Genomic DNA, 12,500 nt, shown 5'->3' with positions numbered 1-12,500 from the left:
TGCATGGGGTCATTCAAGGCATTCTACTCGTAGATGGCGATATAGAAGGCCGTGGGTTATTCTGATAACCTAATATTAATAAAATTAATTTCAAATATATCAATTTGACCCGATTTCGATTAAATAATTTGGGTTTTTTTTTTTATTTTCATGATACAACACCAATTCTGAGTGAATTATCCTATGCTAAAGAACTTCAAAAATGCTTAATCTTTTAAAAATGGATTTAGCGTTAAAAATAACGGCAAACTGGCAACCTAGTTACCATTGTATCATCGTAGAGTTGTCATCCATCAAAACTCGCGCATTCTATCTCGAGTGATTATAGTGTATCTCTCTTTATATCTGTTGGAATAACACAGCCTATATTATTCTAGTATTTGCCGCTAGAGTCAGACCGAGTTCTACAACTAACTAACTCACCTGTTTCAGTTTTGTTACAAGATAGTGATTCTATTTTTTTTCCATATCAACACTCAAACCATTGATGCGGCGCGTTTAGATAAAATGCTCACAGCAATCGCCAGCTGGATATAACGTACCAACACACAAAAATACGTGTAACCTTTTAAACGTTTATAGATAGAATGAAGTTGACGTCTTTCATGTATTTGTTAATGCTTTTTGCCATCCGCGTTTATGTGTAATTCTCACTAAACTGTATTAACCAGACTATAAAAGTTTAAGGTTACACATAGTTTTGTGTGTTGGTCCGTTATACTTCGGGATGGCAATGTTGAGAGTTTCTTAGCCAAGCGCATACTATCTTTAGCCTGATTGATATGATTGGGTAAGAATTATTCACCAAAAGGGCTGTCAAAAAACAAGAACAAAGAGTTGAGTGACGTCAAATTCGTTCTTACTATAAAATATGTACTGGGTATACATAAGTTGTGGACCATAACATTATTGAACAAAACCAACATAACTGCCTTTAATTAACGGTCATATGAGCGTTTTTGGCATCGTGCTCACGACTTGGTGAAAGCTGTTATGTCAACATTATAAAAAAAATATTTTGGCTAGAAAACTCGTCCTTCAACTATCGATCATGTAAAAAGCTCTCAAACCCGGCACTTCAATGAAGACTTTAACCCTCTCCTTCCTTACCACCCATAGGAAAATAGTCACATTTGTTACGATGCAGCCAATATGTTTGTTATTCAAATTTCATTTGTATATCATAATATTTGAACAAAAATGTTTGCTACAGGTAAAGTATGTGCTGAAGAGCTCGTTTAGCAGAAAAAATATGTAAAGCAAGATCTAACAGCTTTTGTGTTTGAGTGAAAAAAAAAAACAAACTATTTTTGTATAGGTTGGGTGTGAAGATTTGGGGACAGTCCGGAAAATGGCCGGTAAGGACCAGGCATGTTTGAGAGGTTTTGATAAGACGAAGAGTCATTTTAATAGATAGATCGAAGTTGACGCCATTCCGACCTTTGTTAATGCTTTTTGCCATCCGCGTTTATGTGTAATTCTCACTAAACTGTATTAACCAGACTATAAAAGTTTATGGTTACACATAGTTTTGTGTGTTGGTCCGTTATACTTTCGGATGGCAAATTTGTGAGCTTCTTAGCCAAGCGCATAATATCTATAGAGAGTGTGCGCTTGGCTAAGAAGTTCACAACATTGCCACACAAAACTATTTATAACCTTAAACGTTTGTAGACTGGTGAATTCAGTTTAGTGAGAATTACTCATAACGCTAATGGCAAAAAACAATAACAAAGACCCGGGTGACGTCAACTTCATTCTATCTATTGATCGATAAGTGCATGTACAAGTTTTCTGGCCAAATTTTTTTTAAATCTTTTTTTTTTAAGTGCTTTAGACTAGAGATAGTAAGTCGAAGTGTTTCCGCGTCATCAAATCCGATAAAATCTACTTACATGGAAGATGTCAGTCGGAAGTCATTACTCACTAAAATAATCCAGATTTTTAGATTGATTCTAACGATTAGAATCGGAAAACAATGGTTGTTTTAGCCTGTAACAGTGGTGTCCGCATAAAGTCAACACTCCTAAAGTCAACCGCTGCTTAAAATCAACACCTCTTGTTAGTCCCAAAGTTTCTGTTCTTTATCTAAGTGTGTTCCATTGATATTGGATAAAGTCAACATTGCTTAATCTTTAAACTTGTGCGGCTATGTGGTCTTGTGACATGACACTCGCTTTCGGGTCGGAACGTCTTGGGTTCGAGCCTCGCTCAGCTCATAGTTGAGTTCTTGGAAAAGGCTCTATACTCACATTCTCTCACCGTCCTCAGGTGTAAAATTAATATCTGGCCGTAAACAGCGTTGTTCCTGTCCGAAAAAAAATGTAATATCGCCTAACAGGCGTCATGTCCCTTCCTAAATATTAAATGTTGCTGCTGTCCAGGACCCCTTGTAAAGCGCTTTGAGCACGCTAGTGGATATTGCACTATATAAAAGCTCAATTTTTAAAAAAAATTAAAAATTTAAGTCAATAAATCTTTCTGTTCGGCGGGTTTGGCTTTATCCGGATTCCACTGTATAATAAAAGCAACAGTGTGCTTTGTATAGCCATTGAATGAGATGCTTTCATATTATTTTTAAAAAAGTATAAATATTCATTATTCCTACATTACGACATGGAACTATCCAATAGTGTTATGGCGACCCCAAAAAAATTCAAGGACATAAACAAAACAATCTGACAACTCAAAATATATAAACACTCGGCAAAAAAACAAAACAAACAAATATATAGTAATAAATAAATAAATGAATGAATGAATGAATAATACTTTAAAAAATAAGCGACTGCCACTATCTTAGATGGAAAAAGGCATCCACAACGCAGAGAGTACATACATTTTATTCACCGCCCCCAATCTGTTCTCGCCGAGATCTCTCATTCCCTCGGCCGTAACGAGTTTTAGATAAGTCTTAAATAGAACGCTGCTTGGTTTCTATAGCTGGCAAATTAAAGACACTTGACGCCAGCAGAGATCTATCCTGCCGACGGGAGTGACACCTCACGAATCCTCTTGACATGCCAACGGGGAGGGGGGATCGTTGAGTACAAACCCCAATGAAATTTCAATTGCTGGAAGGCTGAAATAGATTGATGACGGGTGAATACTGAAGAAAAATGTATATCATTATTACGATGATGATTATGATGATGATGATGATCATCATCATCATCATCATTATCATTATCATCATCATCATCATCATCATCATCATCATCAGCATCATCATCATCACCATCATCATCATCATCATCATCATCATCATCATCATCTTCATCATCATCCTCATCATCATCATCATCATCATCATAAAAATAAATAGATAAATAAAATAACATTCCCTTTATTCATCCCATAGGGGAATTTTTTCTCTAGGGTCTATTCCAAGGGAAGACTGGAATAACCCAGGCGTCAGCCGCAGTGCAGCGCCGCAAATTGAGCCAGGGCGAGGTGTCTTGCTCAAGGCCACACAGAGCAGCGGCGGGTTATCGAACTCGGTACCTTCCGTGTTGGAAGCAAAGACCGTACGGCTGAGCCGAGCTCCCCCATCATTATCCTAATAATAATAATAATAATGATGATAATAATAATAATAATAATAATAATAATAATATAATAATAATAATAATAATAATAATAATAATAATGATATAATAATAATAATAATAATAATAATAATAATAATAATAATATAATAATAATAATAATAATAATAATAATAATAATAATAATAATAATAATATCAGCCTCAGAAACATTTCCTCTAAATTACGGCGTTCCGCAGGGGTCTGTCCTTGGTCCTGTTATTTTTACTCTTTATACTCAACCTCTTTCGGATATTTTTGTTAAAAATAAATTAATGTATCATTTCTATGCTGATGACACTCAGATCTATGTAAGTGATATCCCTAGTAATATCCCATCATTGATTACCCGTGTTGAAGACTGTATTAGAGATGTTAAATGCTGGATGGAAATTAATAAGTTAAAGCTGAATAATGAAAAGACAGAGGTGATGGTGTGTGGTAGAAAAAGTATTTTGAAAGATGATTTTCTAAAGTTTACTCTAAATATAAATGGGTGCACAATTAACCTCTCAACGTGTGTGAAAAACCTCGGGGTAATGCTAGATCAACATATGACTATGCAGGCACAGTTTGATTCTCTATGTAGAAGTTTGACAATAGGCTTAACAAGAATTGCGTCCGTTAGACCTTTCCTAACAAGAGAAGTAACATGCAAACTAATAACATCTTTCGTACTATCTAAAATAGATTACTGTAACTCGTTAATCTCGAATGTAAGCAACGATAAAATATCACGCCTTCAAAGTATCCAGAATGCGGCTGCTAAATTGATTTTAAGAAAAAAGAGAACATCTTACTCGTTGCCACTTTTGTATGAGCTGCATTGGTTACCAGTTAAAGTGAGAATCGAATTCCAACTAGCAGTATTGTGCTATAAGTGCCTTAATGATCAAGCACCATTGTATATTACTGAATTTTTAGAAACTTATAAGCCAACGAGGAGTCTACGTTCTGCACTAGATTCTACAAAATTAATTGTTTCAAATAAATATAAATATAAATTTTACGGCGGCAGATCGTTCAGTCACGTCGGACCTTCCATCTGGAACTCTCTTCCTAAAAGAATAAGAGAAGCGAAGTCCTTATCACTATTTAAATCAAAGTTAAAACACCATCTCTTTGTTAAAACACATCTTGATTAATGCATCTTTGTAATTTGACCCCAATATGAATGTTAATTCAGTTTATGTTATTATATCATTATTTTATATTATTTCTGTATTTGACATAGCATGTGGATGTATTATAACATATCTTGTATTAATGACTTTATGTTTAGTTATTACATTGTTGTAATATGATAACATTATGTTGATGTAGTATGTATAATGTTTCATTCGTATAATAATGTCACTATATTATTGTTTCGCGCATTGAGCATCACCCAGTGATGAAAATGCGCGTTATAAATGTCATGTATTATTATTATTATTAATAACAAGAGTAAGAAGAAGAAGAAGAAGAAGAAGAAGAAGAAGAAGAAGAAGAAGAAGAAGAAGAAGAAGAAGAAGAAGAAGAAGAAGAAGAAGAAGAAGAAGAAATGTACAACTTTCCATAAACAATATTTTCATAGAGCACAAGGCACACACACACACACACACACACACACACACACATGTAAACACATACATACACCACACACACACACACACACACACACAGACACATAGCTATATTCATACAAATTCGACCCTAGACGCGCACAAATTCAAGGTCCTATTGACCAAAAATTGAACCTAAAAAATTATAAAAAAAAAAAATCAAACTGAATCAGAGACATTACATATTATTTATTATCCGCAGTTTTATAAAAATGAAAAAGAAAAAAAGAATTAAACAAACATGAAAAAAATTATAAAGGCTCCAGGGGGATTCGAACCCTCGACCTTCTGCTTACTAGGCAGACGCTCTAACCAACTGAGCTATAGAGCCAGATGCACACACATGTCGATAACCGAACTGTACTATTTCATAGTAGTTGTCCTTGATACTAGTGCGGGGCGGTCCTTGGCAAGCTTAAGGACCACGGTCCTACGGTCCTTGGGAAATGAAGACCGCAAGGACCGGTCCTAGGACCGGTCCTTTTCGACATTGAACATTCCTGAGAGACTGTTGGAAATTCGAACCGGTTTGACCTTTGAGACCGTGGGATCGTTCATTCTTGAACCGTTAAAGACCGCTACACGATGAAAACCGTGGTCTACAGGAGTAAAACACACGGAGTAGTCACACTCATTTCAAATTGTAACCTAATTAGAGAAGAGGGGTGATGCCTTCTTTATTTGCTCACCGTACTTCATTGTTACTTCGATAATTTAATAAAATTTGAAATGTATCCCCATTAACGGAGATAATGGCATCGCCCAAGGCGTTGATCGAGTTGTTCGTGGCGTTGATACACACACGCAACTCCTACCACCCCCCCCCCACACACACACACACACATTAGAGGGCAGCGAGCATTGAAGAGTAAGAGAGAGACGTGAAGTTATAATAAGAGGGGGTGGATGAGGTAACAAGAGGGGTCGATGGTGACTTTTCGCCAGATCTAACAAAGTCAGCTACCCATTCATTGCTGAGTAGACAGGGATTCAGAAAAAACTCGACTGCACCCGGGATCGATCTCTGGCCCTTTGTGTATAAAGAGAGTGCTCTATCAACTGAGCTATCGGGGTCCCCAAATATTCTATTGGACTTTTTTTAAAATTCAGACGTTATAACTGGGTTTTTTGGAAGGAAGAAACTAATGAAACTCATATTATTTGATTAGTAAAAACACCAAACGAAATTTTAATATTATTGTATTATTTTAAATGACAACACTGCGATAGAAAGGAGTGGTGACAAGAGATGGACAAAAGAAAACAAAAAATCGGATTTGCTACTTGCTAGGTTCGACACACACACACACACACACACACAAACACACACATCTTTAGTAGTCACATACATTTCAAACAATAACCCATTAGAGAAGAGGGGTCATGCCTTCACCATAGATCATTGTCATTGCGATCATTATGGTGTAGTAAATTTTGAAATTTACCCCGTATAATGGAATCGTCCAAGGCGCGCGCCTCCTGTTCCCCCCATCTCACACACGAAAGGGCGGTTTGCGGAGTGGAGGTTGGTGGTCGTCTGCCTGTATGGTCGTCTGTGTCGTTTAGTGTATGGCAAAGGGGGGTGGGTGCGATTAATTAAGTGGGATGGGTGGTGATTGGTGGAAGATAGGCAACCGAAGCAACGAATCGCTGGGGAAGTAGTAGGCTATGGCGCGAGACCGTAGGACCGTGGTCCTTAAGCTTGCCAAGGACCGCCCCGCACTAGTTGAAAGGTGATAAGAAGTGAGGATCGCCGCCGGTCTTCCCCTATGGGACCGGTCTCCGGTTCACAGCTAAAAGACCGTGGGACCGCCGGTCCAGACCGGTCTTCAGCGCGGCACTACTTGATACCCTTATGGGAATATTTTCCATATTTTATTACAAAGGGAGATAAGCCTGAGTAGCAATGAAATTACTGGTTGTTAACAGTTATATTCCATTGTTGCCTTTTATAGATAGAACGAAGGTGATGTCACTCAAGCCTTTGTTATTGTATTTTGCCATCCGCGTTTGTGAGTGATTCTCACTAAGCTGTATCAACCTGACTAGAAAAGTTCATGGTTACACATAGTTTTGTGTGTTGGTCCGTTATACTTCCGGATGGCAATGTTATGAGCTTCTTATCCAAGCGCATACTATTTATAGATGACATACCAACACATAGAACTGTGTGTAACTTCGACGTTTATAATATGTTTGATATCATTTAGTAATAACTAATCACTAACAGTTTTTTATAAAATAAATAATAACAAAGAGCTGAGAGACGTTAACTTCGTTCCTTCTATTCATGTCAATATTTATCTTTCAAAGGGATTTACCGTCCTAACGCCTCTTGCAAACCATTTCATTGCTTGTCAACATGACGCCTAGGTTACTCCAGTCTTCCTTTTGGAAAAGACCCTAAAGACAAATTGCCCCATGGGAATGAATAAAGGAAATTCTATCTTATTTATTATTTATTAAATTTCAATTTTAGGTCGAAATTATTATTATTATTATTATTATTATTATTATTATTATTATTATTATTATTATTATTATTATTATTATTATTATTATTATTATTATTATTATTATTATTATTATTATTATTATTATTATTATTTATTATTATTTATTATTATATTATTATTATTTTATTATTATTATTATTATTATAATTATTATTATTATTATTATTATTATTATTATTATTATTATTATTATTATTTATTATTATTATTATTATTATTATTATTATTATTATTATTATATTATTATTATCATATTATTATTATTGTTATTATCATATTATTATTATTATTATTATTATTATTATTATTATTATTATTATTATTATTATTATTATTATTATTTATTATTATTATTATTTATTATTATTATTATTATTATTATTATTATTATTATTATTATTATTATTATTATTATTATTATTATTAGGATAATGATGGGGCAGCGTGGCTCAGCGGTATGGTCTTTGCTTCGTACCCGGAAGGTACCGAGTTCGATAACCAGTCGCTGCTCTGTGTGGCCTTGAGCAAGTCACCTCGCCCTCGCTCAATTTGCGGCGCTGCACTGCGGCTGACGCCTGGGTTATTCCAGTTTTCCCTTGGAATAGACCCTAGGGAAAAATTTCCCCCATGAGATGAATAAAGGGAATTTTATTTTATTAATCTATTTATTTTTATGATGATGATGTTGATGATTGTGACGAACGATTTTCTTTCACTGCGTGTTTCTTTATCATTCGTCATCGTCTCTTTCAAAACCACTTCAAACCTAGTGGACGAGACATATATTTGATTAACACCTCCAGTAAGATACTCAAACGTGGACAGTCTTTTTCCAATAAAGCATTTATTCGCAGGTCTGATAACCCAAGTCATTATGGGCTCATTCTTGCTATGGAAATCTCAAAAAATGACGCAAGATATTGTCCATTACAACAATGTTAAAGTATGTCCATAAGTGGGTTCGGATGTCAGACCTTCGTATTATGTATACGTCGCGTCAGGTCCATCCCGATATATACCGTTTTTAGACGGCTGTTCGTTAAATACAGACCTGACAATGTGAACATTTTAAAATTCGTAATTGGATTCAATAGTCTGATGTCACAGAAACAAGCAGCTTGGTTCTAAACAAAGAAAATCGGTACTTTTTATTCTTCATGCTGGTTAGAACTTTTTCACATGTCATGTGAAGAAATTTATATAAGTCAAAACATGGGTTTTGATAATATATTATGACGTTTTTCTCCTACCTTGGATACACTTTTATGCTCGTCGGAAGAGTATTTTAGAAGGGCGTCCACCATTGTTCCGATAGTTTAGTAGAACCAGTTACTAAGTTACTATGCGACATTACGAGGGAAGTGAGGTCACGACTGTTGAACCATATTCTCATGAGATAGAAAGAGTAGTCGCTATAGTTAACAGTAAGTAGAGGTCAACAATATAACCTCACAAAGATTAAATAACACTTCAAAATCCTTAAAACTATGTACACTTGAGTTTTTATAGAGCGCACTATCCACTAAACGTACTCAATGCGCTTTACAAAGGGTCCCTAGCCACACGTAACATGTAGAACGAGACACGACGCCTGTTAGGCGATATTACTTTTTTTTCGACAAGGACAACGCTGTTAACGGCCAGGTAATCATTTTACACCTGAGTACGGTGAGAGAATGTCAGTAAAGAGCCTTTTCCAAGGACTCAACTATGCGCCGAGCGAGGTTCGAACCCAGGATCTTCCGATCCGAAAGCGAGTGTCATACCACTAGATGCACGTAGTCTGGCATCAAGATTTATTTTCAATAAGTTTTAATGACTTAGAAATGCTCGTGACCTTCTGAAACTGTGAGCCAAAATTTCGTAATGTTACGATTTTTTCGAAATGGTGAATTGGATTGACTTTAAAATATTTAAATTATGTTAAGTTTAAACGAATCCAGATAACTCAGGTGGTAGAGCTCTCGCTTCACAAGCAAAGGGACCGAGATCGATATCGGGTCCACCCAGCAGTAACTTATAACTACTCATTTATGCGGAACACACCCTTATTCCGAAAACAGACAAATCGAATAGAAGGAGTATCTAAGTCCTTTTCCAAGATAAATTACAAAACATGATACAATGTCAACCCCTGCGACATGTGTCTTTAAAAGCAAGGAAACCATTGTATCACAACCTGCACTATCAGCAATTGACACCTAGATAACCACGCCTTTCGGACAGTCGTCAAAATGTAGACAATGACAGTGATTGGTAAACATAACAAACTACAGAGGTTTTACTATCGATGGTATGTATCGTAGTAAAATACAAACTGTTCTACCAGTTCATCAATAGAGCCAACACAAAAATCTATGTGTAAAGTTAAACGTTTATAATATGATCGATAAAATCGTGTGATAACTAGTCACCTATTTAGCGGGGGAAAGAACCCAATAGCAATGATCAGAGAGAGGTCGAATTCATTCACGTCATTGTTTATAAATAACCAACTATGTTTGGCCGAGAATGTGTAAAGGCGTGTCACAAATTCCATGTTTTGATTGGTCAAAAATCTACTGGTTAATTATTGATTGTTCGCTAAGCAAGATTGCCAATAAATGGGTAAAGTGTAATATAAACCATTATCCAGCATCACATGCCAGGCACTCCTGTGGAATCTTCAAGGGAAACGAAAGCGGGGAAGGACAAGTAGCAGCTAGAGGCAACACAGAGGCTCAATTGAAGGAGAAAGGATACAACGTGAAAGGAAGTCGTGGAGATGGCAGCCCAAAATCGTGCCCGATGGAGAAGTGCCATTGATGACCTACTATGCCCCGAGAAGAATGCGGCTATGTGGTCTAGTGGTACGACACTCGCATTCGGATCGGAAGGTCCTGGGTTCGAGCCTCGCTCGGCGCATAGTTGAGTCCTTGGAGAAGGCTCTTTACTCACATTCTCTCACCGTACTCAGGTGTAAAATGAATACCTGGCCGTTAACAGCGTTGTCCGAAAAATATTGTAATATAGCCAAACAGGCGTCATGTCCCATCCTACATGTTAAATGTTGCTGGTGTTCAGGTACCCCTTGTAAAGCGCGTTGAGCACGTTTAATGGGTATTGCTCTATATAAAAGCTCAATTTTTTTAAGAAGGAAAGGCCAAAGTAAGTAATAACATATTAACCAGAACATTTTTGACCAATCAAAACGCGGGATTTGTAACAAACCCTCCAATCCGCTAGGTCAAATATTATAACTGGCTATTTTCAAACAAAAGAATTAAGGAAGTCGACATCGCTCTGTTCTTTGTTATAGTTTTACGATCACTAGTTCTCCCTATTAGATTCGCACTTGACTTTTCTGCCGTACTCTGGAAAAACCCATGTTTTAAAATGTGGCCAGTAAACTCGGCTTTCATGTATTGATCGATTTAAATAACCCTCATCTTAGCAACAACAACAACAACAACAACAACAACAACAACAAAAACTCTCAAACCTGGGAACCTGTTTTTTTAACAAAGCACATAGCATCAATAAAAGCTAGCGTTCTTTAATTCGACAAAGTTGAATTTTTGTTGAAATAAAAATTAAAAATTCGCGAATCGTGAACAATTTAAAAAAGAAACAAAATAAAAACAGAAGGCTCCAGGCAGGGGGATTCGAACCCTCGACCTTCTGCTTACTAGGCAGACGCTCTAACCAACTGAGCTATAGAGCCAGATAGTTCATTATACATGTATTATATGTTATTTCTAAATAAGTTATCATGGTAGCAGAGGATATTCTCTGATTTGATGATAGTCGGCAAGTCGAGACCGGTCCTCAACCAAGGGAGACAAACGTGAGTTAGCCTGTAATGTCGCTGATTATATTTAGTTACGTCCCATCCATTTTTCTTTTGGACAGAGGTCCAGACCTGCTTACTTATTTAATTCATTTTCTCTTCAAATTTACAGTTATCGTGTGTGTGTGTGTGTGTGTGTGTGTGTGTGTGTGTGTGTGTGTGTGTGTGTGTGTGAGAGAGACAGGGGGTGGGGGCTGTGAAATCTGTTTTCCTGAATCGCCAAGCCCAACCGGCGGGAGTTCATCACAGGCACTCGAGTACATCGATCAATAATTATTATTTACTACTCTTTAGCAGAGCCACAGCCTAAAAAGCGCGTTTTGTTTGGGGTTTTTTTTGTTGTTGTTGTTGTTGTTTTGTTTTTTTTAGGGGGGGGGTTGCTTATTTTGGTTTTTGCTTTTTGCTTTTGTTTGAATATTTTTCTACTTATTTTTAATCCCATTTTTAGGGAACTGAGAAAGAGAGAGAGAGAGAGAGAGAGAGAGAGAGAGAGAGAGAGAGAGAGAGAGAGGAAGGGAGATAGAGGGGGGTCGTGGCATGCTTAGACATATTTGACCTTTATCTATAACAAATAATACTCGTATATATATATATAAATATATATATATATATATATATATATATATATATATATATATATATATATATATATATATATATAAGTATCAATCCACTGTTTAGGTGACCACTGTGAAATGCACCAATTGGAGGACCAAGCATATGTCTTGTTCAAATTGATTAAACTGCTCAATCTTTGTTCAGATGAGTATAGTTTGGTACCCTACAATGATTTATGAACATAATTCTGATGCTTGATGATCACAATGGTATATAGAAAATTACTCGGTCCCCCCTACTGTTTTACTAAGTGTTTCTGCTGCTTTAAGGAGACATTTGGTAAAAACATGTTTTTAGGGAGACCACATTAAAAACCTCTTTTAGGGAGCCCGGTATATGTTTATAT

At 36.3% G+C, this 12,500-nt stretch overlaps 2 non-coding genes across 2 annotated transcripts; both read right to left on the bottom strand.

Annotated features, from left to right (window-relative positions):
- Positions 1 to 5,448: 5,448 nt before the first annotated feature.
- Trnat-agu (transfer RNA threonine (anticodon AGU)) lies at positions 5,449 to 5,522 on the bottom strand. The gene has a single exon. It is a non-coding gene; the product is annotated as a tRNA-Thr (tRNA).
- Positions 5,523 to 11,332: 5,810 nt separating this feature from the next.
- On the bottom strand, positions 11,333 to 11,410 carry Trnat-agu (transfer RNA threonine (anticodon AGU)). The gene has a single exon. It is a non-coding gene; the product is annotated as a tRNA-Thr (tRNA).
- Between the last annotated feature and the right edge of the window lie 1,090 nt (positions 11,411 to 12,500).

This window comes from Berghia stephanieae, chromosome 4 (genome assembly GCF_034508935.2).
Source record: "Berghia stephanieae isolate SIO BIC M18660-M18661 chromosome 4, UCSD_Bste_1.3, whole genome shotgun sequence".
NCBI lineage: Eukaryota > Metazoa > Mollusca > Gastropoda > Nudibranchia > Aeolidiidae > Berghia > Berghia stephanieae.
Note: the sequence above shows the minus strand (reverse complement) of the source record. Positions and strands in the feature narration are given on the sequence as shown.